Source organism: Mus musculus, chromosome 3 (genome assembly GCF_000001635.26).
Source record: "Mus musculus strain C57BL/6J chromosome 3, GRCm38.p6 C57BL/6J".
Classification (NCBI taxonomy): Eukaryota; Metazoa; Chordata; class Mammalia; order Rodentia; family Muridae; genus Mus; species Mus musculus.
Genome location: NC_000069.6, coordinates 31,653,007 through 31,669,256, shown reverse-complemented (window position 1 = coordinate 31,669,256; position 16,250 = coordinate 31,653,007). Strand labels below are relative to the sequence as shown.

The 16,250-nt window shown below is 39.6% G+C and overlaps 1 pseudogene; it reads left to right on the top strand.

Moving 5' to 3' along the window:
• Gm6558 overlaps positions 1-16,250 on the top strand; it is a 43,028-nt pseudogene that overhangs the window by 18,586 nt on the left and 8,192 nt on the right.

Here is a 16,250-nt window from a genome sequence, read left to right as displayed (position 1 = left end):
ACGAGTTTGTGAATGATGTGTCAACATTTTCATTAGATCCCAGGATGTTTTAATTTCTTTATTTCTCCCTTGACCAAGTTATCATTGAGTAAAGAGTTGTTCATTTCCCACATATATGTGGGCTTCCTGTAGTTTTTGCTCTTATTGAAGACCAGCCTTAGGTCATGGTGATCTGATGGGATGCATGGTGGTGTTTCAATCTTCTTGTATCTTTTGAGGGCTGTTTTTTTTGAACAATTATGTATTCAATTTTGGAGAAGGTATAATGAAGTGCTGAGGAGAAGGTACATTCTTTTGTTTGAGGAAGAGAGGTTCTGTAGAAATCTTTTAAACCCATCTGGTTCATAACCTTGCTTAGTTTCTCTGTGTCTCTTTAGTTTCCATTTCAATGACCTGTGCATTGGTGAGAGTGGGGTGTTGAAATCTTCCACTATTATTGTGTAGGGTTCAATGTATGTTTTGAGGCTTTAGTAGAATTTCTTTTATGAATTTGTGTGCTCTTGCATTTTGGGCATAGATGTTCAGAATTGAGACTCTCTTGGTGGATTTTCCCCTTGATGAATATGAAGTGTCCTTCTTCATCACACTTCTCTGGGTGCAGAGGATTCTCAACTTCTCTGAGAGCAGCAGGGTCCTCTAGAATGGATCATGGAAGCAGACCAACTAGGAGTCCGAGCTATACTTTTACTACCGCTAGAAAATAAAAATACATTGTAATAAAGTGAGATTAATTGCTCCAATGCACACACCTGATTTAAAGTATGTCAATCTTACAGGCCACAAGATTTTTCTTATTTTCTCTTTCTTTCTTTCTTTCTCTCTTTCTTTCTTTCTTTCTTTCTTTCTTTTTTCCTTCTTTCTTCCTTCCTCTCTCTCTCTCTCTCTTCCTTCCTTCCTTTCTTTCTTCCCCCGTCTTTCTTTCTTTCCCCCTCCTCTTTCTTTCTCCCCCCTCTCTTCTTTCTTCCTTCCTTTCTTTCTTTCTTTCTTTCTTTCTTTCTTCCTTCCTTCCTTTCTTTCCTCCCCCTGTCTTTCTTTCCCCCTCCTCTCTTTCTTTCTCCCCCTTCCTTCTTTCTTTCTTTCTTTCTTTCTTTCTTTCTTTCCTTCCTTCCTTTCTCTTTTCTTTCTTTCTTTCTTTCTTTCTCTCTCTCCCTCTCTTCTTTCTCTTTCTTTCTTTCCTTTATTCCTTCCTTTTTCCTACCTTCCTTCCTTTCTCTTTCTCTTTCTTTCTTTCTTTCTTTCTTTCTTTCTTTCTTCCTTTCTCTTTCTCTTTCTCTTTCTTTCTTTCTTTTTCTTTTTTTCTTTCTTTCTTTCTCTCTCTCCCTCTCTTCTTTCTCTTTCTTTCTTTCTTTCTTTCCTTCCTTTTTCCTACCTTCCTTCCTTTCTCTTTCTCTTTCTTTCTTTCTTTCTTTCTTTCTTTCTTTCTTTCTTTCTTTCTTTCTTTCTCTTTCCTTCCTTCCTTCATTTCCATCCTTTCTTTCTTTCTTTCTCTCTCTCACTCTCTCTTTCTTTCCTTCCTTCCTTCCTTCCTTCCTTCCATTTTTCTCTTTATTAAAATTTTATTGCACTTCCTTTATGATGCATGACTCCTCTCCTCTTCCATCCCTTCTTGTTCATTTCCTAAGTGTGTAGGTGTAAGTGTGCATGTTATGATATTTTTGTGGTGTTCTAAAAAATTTTAATTAATGTGTTTGTGTATTTCTTTCTATGTTCTTTCTCTTTTCATACTTATATGTATATTTGATCTTTCTGTTTTTAAGTGTATATCTGTGTAATTCTATCTATCCATCCATGTACATCTGTCTATTTATCTGTCTGTCTATCTATCTATCTATCTATCTATCTCTCTCTCTCTCTGTCTGTCTGTCTGTCTGTCTATTTGTGTGTGTATTCCTCTGTATGTTTGTATGCCCCTCTTCTATCTCTTCCTGTGAGATTTGTGAGTTTATATGATGACTCTGAGTGTCAGTCTGTTTCTCTATCTCTATTACTCTTTCTCTCTCTGTCTCACTCTTTTCTCTCCTTGTATGTTTGCATGGGTAGAGGTTTGAATGTCTGCTTAAATGGATTTTTTTTGTACCCTAGTGTAATAGTTAAGAACTCTATGTGACAATTCCTTGGTTTCAGTCATGAACCAAAAGAAAGTACAAGTAATGGTAACTCCAAATAGAGAATATTATCATTTTAGTAACTCCTGGAGGTTGCTAACTATTTCAGCAGAACATTCTGTTTATATGATTGTTTCAAATGGGTTCATAACTCTGTGTGAAATACTTATGTTGTGGAACTTCTTTCCAGTATCTGGCCTATTTTTCAGGTTAGACAATTCCTCTCCACAACCTGGCTACCTCTGAATGAAAGTTAATGGTTCTGTGTACTCCTACACACCCTCAAAGACTGTTTTTGTCTATTTGCTGAAGTAACCATACCTTTCAAATGTTCTTTATTTCTTTATCAAGGCATCATAATCACTGAGTGTCTGACTCCCTGAGCACTATGTTGTATGCTCAGGTCAAATCAACTGTCAATATTCCACTGACAGACTGGAGAGACCTATGGGAGTCATTTTGTTATAATATTGGTCTTGTTTAGTGTTGATGGCTGAATGCAACTTCTAATTCTTCTGTGGATCAATAGAACAATGTTCCCTCAGAGAGGAAAGGCAAGTACCCAAGGGTTTTCTCCTGAAATCGGTCCTGATGACTCAAACTTATGGTCAGAAGACATGCCATTAATACAGGTCCTAATAATTACCCTTGCTATAGAGCTGGAAATTGTAAGGAAAGAAAATCACTAGATTCTTCAAGACTCTAGTGTCAGATTATTTGTGATGATTGGTTTCTCTTTTGCTCTCAGAACAGTGAAGATTACCAATTGTGGTTCAGTCCTAGCCGTGAGGAAGCTCCAAGAGAACTGCAAGGTGAGTAACAGGGAAATCTATGGAAGGACTATTTGAGTTCTGTGCTTTAACGGCGAAATTTCCATGTTTTCATCATTTACTCATAAGTATAAGTACAAACAAAACAAAATAACTAAACAGTATTTCATTTATTAAATTCATAAATAATAACTATTATAGCCTTGAGGCACATGATAACATCTCATTATGAAAGTGTCTGTGGTCTGACCAAAAAAAAAAAATAATAATATTAATAATAACAGAAAGTTCTGTGTTTTCAACTAGAGAAACATAATTTTCCTAAAAAGAGATACAAAACAAAACTCTGGATATATTGTTTCTGAAGAAAATAACTTGATAAAAAATCATTTGTTAATCATTACAGAAAATCCTACTAGCAAAAGAAACTTTTTATCGATTCACAACACTCAGGTGATTGCTCATAGGCATCCATCACTCCAGTTTCAGGGGATCAAATTCCCTCGTCTGACCTGCCCAGGTATCAGGCTCAATATGATACAATGATATACATCGGAGCAAGCAAGTTACAAGGAAAAACAATTCTGAAATGAAAACACATTCAAAGAACAATTCAGTGTCTTCAAGGAAACTTTAGTCACAAGATTTTTTTTTTCTTTTGTGTCTGAAGATTTCACATAATCGGTAAGACATTCAGTGACTTTAAAAAGTATTCTATTTGTTTTTTTGTTGGTGCTTTTGACTCAGGATTTAAAAAAGGAAGGTGAAGGAGACAGCAGTAGGTTGGAGCAAACGTCCCCAACTTTCTACAATGTGCCTGAGGACTTGAGTGTGCATTGTTTGTTTTGGTTTTGTTCTTTTTAAAAGACTTTCCAAGTATCTATAAAATAGGTGGTTCCAAGAAGCCCTCACCTTCCCCAAAATCACACCCACTCCTAAGAAGAGGATGGCCAAGTCCATGCTCTGGGTCTACATCAAGGAAGGTGACAGCATTGCTCCTGAGTAAATTATGTACTGCAAAATCTTTTTAAAATCTTTAACCTTAATACTTCTTCATTTTTGTTTTTAACCTCTGAATGGTCATCCATTGTGCCCACTCTCCCATTTTTTGTCCCTCAACTTGATGTATGGATGCTTTCATCTCACTGGGAGTGGGCTGAGTTGTTGAGGCAGCCAGGGCTGGCCTGTACACTGACTTGAGACCATTTTAATAAAAGTGCACACCTTACAAACAAACAAGCAAAAATATACTGTTCAATCCAAACTATGCAGATTCTGTTTTGTAATGAAAATTGTAAATGTAACCGTATTTCTGAGTCCATGTGAAATATGCATGTCACATCTCACTATAACCAGCAATTCTCCAACTGAATGAGAGATCATATTTAGATTATTGGAGACTTTCTGATGAATCCCCTACTGGTCCTTCTATTGCCTTTTTAAAAAAAAATAGATCTCACTAACTTAATTATTGCCAAGTAAATAATACTAATAAAATTATCAGAAGCATTTGGATAAGATTTAAAATTATGAGATCATCAAGTGTGTTTGCAAGTGTGATCTTTTAAAAGCTAACAAAAAGGTGAAGTTCTAATGCCTAAAGTGACCTTCAGACAAGTGACAGTAACAGTGTCTTTTAGAGATCAGAGAACATTGTTAGTCAAATTTTTCTCATTGTACCATGAAAAGAATCAGTGGTGATATTTTGATTATTTGATGGAAACTAAAACTGGACTACTGTTATTTTTCTTCAATATTTATTTTCAGGGTTTTAATACACTAGATAATAAGCAGCACAAACTCAACCCACACATTTGACTTCATTTCCCTTTAGGTGGCACTATTGCTATTGAGTCCAGGCAGGTAAGGAAGTCTCAATCCTTACTGTTTCAATCAAATGAGTGCTAAAAATATAGGCATGTGCCAAAATCATCTGGTCTTTTCACTTTTTATAAAGTGGACATACTAGCAGTACTCAGTCAGTGAAAAGACAAATGTGGTGTGGCACATTATAAAATAAAGTTACTGAGTGAAATGCATCACCTTGATAATATTTAATTCTAACATTTCAAAGAGGTTTGTATGCCATTGATGTTTCAGAAATCCTAAGAATTTAATGCTCTTGTTATTTTATCAGCATCATTTTGAATGTGTATTTCAACCAACAGGCCATTCACATGTATCCATCCTGTCTAGGTTTTTTCCATAATGATCCTTTGAAAGGATCTGGAGTCCTTTTATCTCAATGTTGCTGTAAATCTTGCTCTGATTATAGCACTGACATCTCTCTGTGTCAGAAACAAAGGCAAATCAAGACTAATCATATTGGTGATTCATCAGAAATGGACAAAGCCAAGGTTTCATACTTCCTAGAAATCCACAACACAGCACATACTCTAAAAAATTCTTCAGAGAATAAATAACTTAAAACACAGGGGGCGGCACATCAAGCACCTAGATTTAACTCCAATTTTGTATTTGTCGTTCTGCTCTAGAGTCACTGTTAATTGGAACAGTCTAGAAATGGTGTTATTCTTACTGCTTGTGAGAAATCTTCACATACACAAACAAGAAAAAAGTCCTGAGACTGTGCTTTCTTTAAAGACATTGAATTGTTCATTGAACGTGTTTTGGTGCCCTCACTAATTGTAGCAGATAAGAGTTTACTTTAACTGTTGTTGTTCTTGGGCTTTTATGGAGACACATGTTTTATCTCATCCAGCTGTGTGATTGTACACTTTCCTCTGGTGATTCTTCTTAATCCTCAGATTACAAATTATCTGAAGTGCTGAGAAAAGTTATCTATTCCAGAGAACTTCATCCTGCCTCATTAGTAGGCCACATTCTCCCAGGTCCATGTCCCCAACTAGAGTCCTAATACCAGTTGTGTGTCCAGAAGTGCTCATGTGTTTTCTACAGTATACAGCATCAGCCTGACCATTGCTCAAAGAGAATATCAATGGGAAGTAGAGGTCATTCCACTTCACTGATTCCAAGAAACCATGTGCTTACACTAGGGATGGAATTGGATTCTATAAATATGGCTGTCATCGTGAGAAAAAAATGACAGAAGTGATTGACATGACTAATAGAATTACTTAGAGTGTTAGCCTCCTATCTATCTATCTATCTATCTATCTGCAGTGGGAAGTATTTAAATTGATTAATATAAAGCTAGACAAGTAACATAAGCTTCTTATGATATAAAAATCTTATTGATGTCAAAGACTAAAACAGGCAGATTTTTTAAAATTTTATATTAGATATTTTCTTCATTTACATTTCAAACGCTATCCCGAAAGTCCCCCAGACCCTCCCCCAACCCTGCTCCCCTCCCCACCCACTCTCACTTCTTGGCCCTGGTGTTCTCCTGTACTGGGGTATATAAAGTTTGCAAGAACAAGGGGCCTCTCTTCCCAATAATGGCCAATTAGGCCATCTTCTGCTACATATGCAGCTAGAGACACACGCTCTAGGGGTACTGGTTAGTTCATTTTGTTGTTCCACCTATAGGGATGCAGACCCCTTCAGTTCCTTGGGTACTTTCTCTAGCTCCTCCACTGGGGGCCCAAAACAGGCCAATCTTAACACTGTCAAAATAGAACACAGCAAAAGCCTGCCTTACAAAGTGTTCTTATGGGTCTAAATAAAGTGACAATTTGAAATTCTTCTCCTTGATTTTAGAGTTCTTACCTTACTCAATTTTCCCCTATCATAATACCCCGTAAGACTCCTAATGCTTTGGGGGTAGAGTCTACATTGTCCAGAAGAAGAATGAGATATAAAATAGTGAAGTGCATGCTAAAGCCCATTGGAAGGGTTGCTCAGTCTCATCATTATTAGTTTCAATACATGTTCTTATTTTCTTCTTAAAGGCTTCGAGTATCCACATATTATTATCATGACCAACTTTCAAAACACCTGCAATGGATCGAACTCAAGAATTTTAACAGCTTTTCCTGCCTTACCTGGGATGTTTGTAAAAGACCTAAACTCAGATGCTCAGGGACATTTCATCTTAAAGCCCAGACAGCCAGCTATAAACCAGCAGCAAAGTGAGTCCTCCACCTTCCTTCAAATACCACCTCAGTTCTCATTTCAAGTTGGCTTAAAATATCAATGCATGTTGTCATTTTCTTGATTAGGGGAGGGGAATTGTAGGAAACACACCAAAACAATATGCCCCAGGTCCAGCTTGAGATCTCTATATTCTGATATCAAGACTAAGCTTGATGATAGGGAGAACATTCCATTTGTTCCAGACAAATAGAATGTATACATTCTCATGAAGGGGACATACTGCTGATGAGGGAAATTTAACAATGGTTCTTCTAAAACCTTAACAAGAAAAGTAAGAATACGAAGAGCTTCACTATGACATTTGAAGACAATAGAAAACTGATTGATGTGAATAGAAGTGAGGGTGTCTATGAAAATTGATATGACTGGTAATGCTATGGCTTGTACATAGATTAGGGAACTTGGTCAATTAAATATCAATTATCTTATGATTCAGTGCAACTTAGACAGCATCATCTTGTGAGAATTTCCACTGGATCATGTCTTAGAGAACATTATATTGTGTCTGAGAGACATCTCTAAGATTAGTAACAGAGTAGAGTATAGGGAATAAGAATATATATACACTATAGGATGCCTAACCCATTACAACAGGGATATTATGCAATTGAGATTTGGTTTTTTAAAAGAGTCGTGTAAATTACACTACTACAGATAATGATCTCATCTCCTCTTAGGTGCAGAGGAAAGTAATTCTAAGATACAAAGACCAGTTTTGACATCTTGCTTCCACAGGGGCTCTGTGCCCCACCAAGATCACGTGTGTACTGTTCCTACAGCTAATAATGGAAAACTCTTCGGAACAGAACTGAGTTGCATCTATCATGAGGGAAAATGGCCCAAATTAATTGTGGTAGGTCTCACATGGTTCATTTCTGGTTTCCTAAGGAAAGTCTGATAAAAAGAACCATAAGTGTTGCCTGATCTTTCATGGTTAACATTAGAGTGGGATGTGTACATGAAAAAGTTGAGGTACAAAACCAGTTCAAGGTCCTCCTTGTCCATGCCAGCCCTTGCCCTTGCACAAAATGGTCTGGTTCTCATGAGCAAATAGTGCTCTGTGCTGCATGAGTGACAGGTATTTTCCTTTCTTCCTCTCAGGACATTTTGTCTGTCATAAGGAAGCAAGGCCCTTCAACAGAGGGCATATTCGTGATTGCTCCTGAAGAGACATCATGCAAAGCCCTAAAAGAGAAATTAGAATCAGGGGAAGAATTAGACCTGAAAAAATTCTCGGTGCACGAAGTTGCTTGGATACTCAAGGTATGGAAGCCCTTGCATCATCCACTCTCAGGATTTCTCTGAGTTTACATGAGTACTTTCCTTCCTGCATTCCCTTGAGTGTGAGTAGATATGTAGGAGAGAAATCTGGTAATCTCAAAGGTTCCTCTGCTATTCACAACGTCAGAAATAGGGACTCGAACTAAGTTCCAGTCAGAATGAACAGTAAGTAACACACCTAAGTACCTTTCCTTTGATTTTTTTCATGTGGCCATGAGGAGGTCACTTCAAACATGCACATGAGGGTCACCTGGTAAGCATTTGACTGCCAGTGTCCTTCTTTCTCTGCCATGCTGTCTTTTCTTCCTGAGAGGCAGATTTCTCTTCCTCAGTATAGAGGATGCAATTCCTTCATGGATCTCTTTGCTACACATCCCTAGTAGAATTTCATGATTTACTTGTCTCTATCTCACAAAATATTGCTACCCAAATGCAGGTCCTCATTACTGTGAAATAGTTATTCTTCACACTGCCATACCTGTAGCACCAAAACCGATAATTTTTATAATCAAAATTTAATTATATCATTTCACTACTTCCTTTCTCTTGCTCTAAGTTTGTTTCCTGGCAGTCTCCCACTTCTGCTAAAATACACGCCCCCCTTTCATTTATGGTTATTATTATGTAGATAAAAATGAGTCTGTAAATATGTTCAAAAATCCTGAATGGTCCATTTTCCTTGGTAGTATATGGACAATTTCTTTGAAGCTTGTCTTCACAAGATTTACCCCTTCCCAGTTAGTGTTAGTAACGTGGCTGATGTTTTATTCAGAAATTGTTTTGACAAGCATATTAAGTTGTTGGACTACCAAAAGTGAAGACTCCCACACATGTCTAGGAGGCCCTGTCTCAAAACACATTTCCTGATCCTCTGATGTACAGTCTTTCTAACTCTTCTAACCAATGTGTGGAGCCCAAGTTTCAGGCGTTAATATGTAATATGCACACAGTGGGGCTTGGAGCCTCAGGATGTTTGGTTCTCTGCATTTGAATGGCTGTGGTTTTCTGTAATAGTCTCTATTTGTTGCCAGAAGAACCTTCTTTGATGTGTGGGTGAGGGCTACATTGTCTATAAATATTAGCTTTAATACTTAGAATAGAGTTGTGAACCATGCTTGACTTATGAAATGATGATAGGACTTTCTCTAAGAGCCATGACCTCATGTGATCCCATGCTTCCAGTAATAGATATGAGGTTCTGCAACTTAGAGATTAGATAATAACTTAAAATGGTTGTCTTTATTGTAGTTACCATAATTGTATACTTCTGTCACTTAAAAATAGTATTTGATCTGAAGTTTTGATCTCTGAGGTGGGCTAGTTTGCTCAGTTGTCCACTTAGAGGCACATTGAGCTCTGGAGAGATTTTTCTGCAATTTAAGCACATCTGAAAATTTTCTCTTAGTTTTCCAGTATTGATGGACAAAACTTACTGAGCCAACACATCCGTCACACTCTAACTAGAGGAAAGATTGGGAGCTGTGAAGAGAGTTGGAACCAACCTAAATTTTAGAGTTGACTATGTCTTGAGTAATCTCCGTAATTTATTTTTTCTACAAAATATATTGTCTCTCTTCATAAGGAATTCCTTGGACACATTAAAGGCTGTGTGCTGACCTCGACATTATATGAACAGTGGCTTGATGTCCCCAACAAGGTCAATAACAAAGACAAATTAAGAGCAGTAAAGAGGTAATGGCTGGTAAATTGTGTGAAAACATTAACAAAATAGAAGTAATATTTGCTTACACACATTAGAGGCTATATATATCAGAAACATTCACTAAAAATACTGACTTACAGCAAAAAGTTTCAATTGTTCACAAACATGGAAGACATTTTCAGAGGTGTGACTTGGGGAGTCACTGTGAGTCACGCTTATGATTATCAACTTTGTTTTCCAGTTACATTTGTCATGTCCCTGGAAATCTGGGGAAACATTTCAAGCAATATTTCGAGTATACATTCTTACTTCCATTTTATTCATGGAGGTCCACACATAAAACACAACTACTCTGTCCCACTTCTTTGTATTTACAAATTGATTAATCTGTCTTGAAAATAACTGTCTCTTTGTTCAGTCTTTTAGATAAACTTCCTCTTGCAAATGCTGCTCTGCTGGGAAACCTTTTTAGGATACTCCATACAATTGCAAGCAGTTCTTCCATTAACAAAATGAAACCTTACAATATATCTACCGGAATAGCATCATCCATCTTATGGCTTCCTAGCTACCGCAAGGTGATAAATGATATTGACCAAAAGGTAATTAGACATGAACTTTAAGTCTAGCTTTCACAAGTCTTGACAATGAGACAGGAATATAGGATTATCCTTAGAGTCTGTTATTTTGTTGTTCGTGGTGCTGGTGGTTTTGGTTTTCTTTCGTTTTGTAAAGGAAGTACACCTGTAAATGGCGGTTCTTCTGGAGAGGAAGAATCACTAGTGCACTTTAAGTAAGTAAAATATAAATGAGGATTTCAGCTCAATGACTCATCTTTTGTCAGTTGTGATTAGATTATCCTTCAACTAATCCACGGAGAAAAAAAATGCTGTGAAATGATTTTTAAAAAAAATCCTGAATACTGGGTTCAACAAGCAAGACTGAATTCTGATGTAATCAGTGTAGAATGTGTGAAATTCTACTTGTTTTCACTGTGGTTTCCTAGGCAAAACAAAGACAATAAAATTTGGATTATTATTATCAGATATTGTTCTTTTAATATTTTATTAGGTATTTTCTTTATATACATTTCAAATGCTATCCCAAAAGGTCCCTATACCTTCCCTCTGCCCTGCTCCCCTACCCACCCACTCCCGCTTCTTGGCCCTGGCATTCCCCTGTACTGGTGCATATAAAATCTGTAATACCAAGGGGCCTCTCTTTCCAGTGATGGCCGACTCGGCCATCTTCTACTACATATGCAGCTGGAGATACGAGCTCTGGAGGTACTGGTTAGTTCATATTTTGGTTCCCCCTATAGGGTTGCAGACACCTTCAGCTCCTTGGGTTCTTTCTCTAGCTTCTCCATTGGGGGCCCTGTGTTCCATCTTACTGTGAGCATCCACTTCTGTATTTGCCAGCCACTGGCACAGTCTCATATGAGACAGCTATAACAGGGTCCCTTCAGCAAAATCTTTCTGGCATATGCAATAGCGTCTGTGTTTGTTGCCTGATTATGGGATGGATCCCCAGGTGGGGTAGTCTCTGGATAGCTCATCCTTTCGTCTTAGCTCCAAACTTTGTCTCTGTAACTCCTTTCATGGGTATCTTATTCCCTATTCTAAGGAGGAATGAAGTATCCACCCATTGGTCTTCCCTCTTCTTGAATTTCTTGTGTTTTGGAAATTGTATCTTGGGTGTTCTATGTTTCTTGGCTAATATCCACGTATCAGTGAGTGTATATCTAATGACTTCTTTTGTGATTGGGTTACCTCCCTGTATTAGTCAGGGTTCTCTAGAGTCACAGAACTTATGGACAGTCTCTAGATAGTAAAGGAATTTATTGATGACTTACAGTCGGCAGCCCAATTCCTAACAATGGTTCAGTCACAGCTGTGAATGGAAGTCCAAGGATCTAGCAGTTACTCAGTCTCACGCAGCAAGCAGGCGAAGGAGCAAGAGCTCGAGCTAGACTCCCTTCTTCCAATGTCCTTATATTGTCTCCAGCAGAAGGTGTAGCCCAGATTAAAGGTGTGTTCCACCACACCTTTAAACCCAAATGAAAGGTGTAGCCCAGATTAAAGGTGTGTTCCTTAAACTCGGAGATTCAATCTTCTGGAATCCATAGCCACTATGGCTCAAGATCTTCAAACCAATATCCAGATAAGGATCTCCAAGCCTCCAGATAAGGGTCACTGGTGAGCCTTCCAATTCTGGATTGTAGTTCATTCCAAATATAGTCAAGTTGACAACCAGGAATAGCCACTACAATCCACCCCTTGTCAACTTGACACAAATAATATCTCATGTTCACACGAAACAATAACAAGGTTGTGAATACGCCTAACATGATATAGCTATCCCTCGTACAATCGCAAACGCATTTGTAAATTTACAATGGGGCATTCATATTACTTTATAATCCTTGTTTCTGCAACTGGTTACGTGGCCTTAATTGGTATTTATAACTACCTTCCTCTACTACCCATTCTGTATTTCCTTCTCCTTCAGCCAGCACCTCAGCAGGTCTTGGCTCTTTTCCTGGAGGATTGACCCATACCTTCATTCCTGATGGGTCTGCTTCCTTTGTCATCCTGCTTGGATTAGGCTGTTGTAGTTTCCCATTGACTTTAATCACAGGACATGGTAGTACTAAGAGACGCCCTAAGGGATCTCCTACACTCCAGACATAATCTTGCTTACCACCATTGTGAAGAGGTAATCCAATTTCCCCATGGTAATCTGGATCTATCACCCCTCCTAACACTGTTATTCCTTTTTTAGCCTGTTGGTTTAAGGGCATTAGAAGCCCAAAATGACCAGGGGGAAGTCTGAGCTTCCAGTTCAATGGAATGTTTGTTGTAGCTCCTGGTAGGAGCACTCCCCTCTCTGGAGCCAAAACTTCTAAGCCAGCAGAACCTAGAGTTATGGGGACAGGAAGCAAAAATTTTCCTAGAGGGTCACTAGGAGTGATAGTAAGTGGAACTATCCCTTTTTCCACCCCTTGATTCCTGGACCCATGAATCCTGGCTATGGGTGAAACTGTACCATATATCGAGCGCTGATTCAAAGCATATACTGCCTTCTGAAGAACTCTGCCCCAGCCTTTCAAGCTGTTACCACCTAATTGGCTCTGTAACTGCGTCTTCAAAAGGCCATTCCATCTTTTTATCAGACCAGCTGCTTCAGGATGGTGGGGAATGTGGTAAGACCAGTGAATTCCATGATCGTGGGCCCACTGTCGTACTTCTCTGGCTGTGAAATGAGTTCCTTGGTCAGAAGCAATACTGTGTGGAATACCATGACGATAGATGAGGCATTCTGTCAGTCCGTGAATGATTTTAGCAGAGGCATTACGTGCAGGAAAGGCAAATCCATAACCAGAATAAGTATCTACTCCAGTAAGAACAAAACGCTGTCCTTTCCACGAAGGAAGTGGTCCAATGTAGTCAACCTGCCACCAGGTTGCTGGCTGGTCACCTCGAGGAATGGTGCCATATCTGGGGCTCAGTGTTGGTTTCTGCTGTTGGCAGATCTGGCAATCAGCAGCAGCTGTAGCCAGGTCAGCTTTGGTGAGTGGAAGCCCATGTTGCTGAGCCCAAGCATAACCTCCATCTCAACCACCATGACCACTTTGTTCATGTGCCCATTGAGCAATGACAGGGATGGCTGGGGAGAGAGGCTGACTGTCCACAGAACGGGTCATCTTATCCACTTGATTATTGAACTCCTCCTCGGCTGAAGTTACCTTTTGGTGAGCATTTACATGGGACACAAATATCTTCACATCCTTTGCCCATTTGGAGAGATCTATCCACATACTTCTTCCCCAGATGTCTTTCTCACCAATTTTCCAATTGTGATCTTTCCAAGTCCCTGACCATCCAGCCAATCCATTGGCTACAGCCCATGAGTCAGTGAATAATCGTACATCTGGCAATTTCTTCTTGCAAACAAACTGTAATACCATGTGTACTGCCCGAAGTTCTGCCCACTGTGAAGATTTCCCTTCATCTGTGTCTTTCAGGGTTGTCCCAGAAAGGGGTTGTAATGCTGCAGCTGTCCACTTCTGGGTGGTGCCTGCATAACGTGCAGAGCCATCAGTAAACCAGGCTCTAGTCTTCTCCTCTTCGGTCAGTTGATCATAGGGAATCACCCCATGAGGCTATAGGCGCATGCTTGGCAGCAGATGGCATTGTAACAGGAGTAGAAACCATAGGCATTTGAGCAACTTCTTCATGTAACTTGCTTGTGCCTTCAGGACCTGCTCTGGCCCGATCACGTATATACCACTTCCATTTGATAATAGACTGCTGCTGTGCGCGTCCCACTTTATGACTTGCAGGGTCTGATAGTACCCAGTTCATGATGGGTAGTTCAGGTCGCATAGTAACTTGGTGTCCTATTGTCAAACGTTCAGTTTCCACTAAGGCCCAATAGCAAGCCAAGAGCTGTTTTTCAAAGGGAGAATAGTTGTCTGCAGATGATGGTAGAGCTTTGCTCCAAAATCCCAAAGGTCTTTTCTGTGATTCACCTACAGGGGCCTGCCAGAGGCTCCAAACAGCATCTCTATCAGCCACAGACACCTCAAGTACCATCGGGTCTGCTGGGTCATATGGTCCAAGTGGTAGAGCAGCCTGCACAGCAGCCTGGACCTGTTGAAGGGCCTTCTCCTGTTCCAGGCCCCACACAAAGCTAGCAGCTTTCCGAGTCACTTGGTAAATAGGCCTAAGTAACACACCCAAGTGAGGGATGTGTTGTCTCCAGAATCCAAATAGGCCCACTAAACGTTGTGCTTCTTTCTTGGTTGTAGGAGGGGCTAGGTGCAATAACTTATCTTTCACCTTAGAAGGAATATCTCTGCATGCCCCACACCACTGGACTCCTAAGAATTTCACTGAGGTAGATGGTCCTTGAATTTTGGTTGGGTTTATTTCCCATCCTCTGATACGCATATGTGTTACCAATGAGTCCAAAGTGGTTGCTACTTCCTGCTCACTTGGTCCAATCAGCATAATGTCATCAATATAATGCACCAATGTGATATTTTGTGGAAGATCCAAATGATCAAGATCCCTTCTAACTAAATTATGACACAGGGCAGGAGAATTAATATATCCTTGAGGCAAAACTGTGAAGGTATACTGTTGGCCTTGCCAACTGAAAGCAAATTGCTTCTGGTGGTCCTTATGGACAGGTACTGAGAAGAAGGCATTTGCCAGATCAATAGCCGCATACCAGGTGCCAGGAGATGTGTTAATTTGCTCAAGTAACGAAACTACATCTGGTACAGCAGCTGCAATTGGAGTTACTACCTGATTTAGTTTTCGATAATCAACTGTCATTCTCCATGATCCATCTGTTTTCTGCACTGGCCAGATAGGAGAGTTAAACGGAGATGTGGTGGGAACCACCACCCCTGCATCTTTCAAGTCCTTGATAGTGGCAGTAATTTCTGCAATGCCTCCAGGAATACGATACTGATTTTGATTCACTATTTTCTTTGGCAGAGGCAACTCTAAAGGCTTCCATTTGGCCTTTCCAACCATAATAGCCCTCACTTTACAGTTCAGGGAACCAATATGAGAATTCTGCCAATTTCTGAGTATATCTATCCCAATTATACATTCTGGAACTGGGGAAATCACCACAGGATGTGTCCGGGGACCTACTGGACCTACTGTGAGTCGGACATCAGTCAAAACTCCATTAATCACCTGCCCTCCATAAGCCCCTACTTTAACTGGAGGGCCACAATGTTTCTTGGGATCCCCTGGGATCAGTGTCAACTCAGAACCAGTATCCAGCAGACCCCGAAAAGTCTGATTATTTCCTTTTCCCCAGTGTACAGTTACCCTTGTAAAAGGCCGTAGGTCCCTCTGGGGAAGAACTGGAGAAAGGGTAACAGCAAAACCTTTGAGTGTCTTATCAAGATCCTTCCTCAGCGGAACCTGGCCACCCCTTCATTCAAGGGGTTCTGGATCTGCAAACTGTCAAGTCTGGAAATTGATTCACTGGCCGAGATTGCTGTTTACCACGATCTAATGTAGCCTTTCTTTCATTTGGCTGTTTACCACGATCTAATGTAGCCTTTCTTTCATTTGTTTGAGAATTTTTCTGCTTATACAGATCAAACAAATATGCAGTAGGCTTCCTATGTATTTCATTCCTGGAAACACCATGATTGGTTAGCCAGTACCAAAGGTCCAACCGAGTCATGCCATTATAAATTTCACTTCTCCTGTGCTGACCATTACTGGGTATGTTATTATAAACATTCTTTTGTCTACGCTGTCCATTATAATAACTAGAATCACCTTGTCTCCGGCGATTCAATGCTGCCACCTGGCC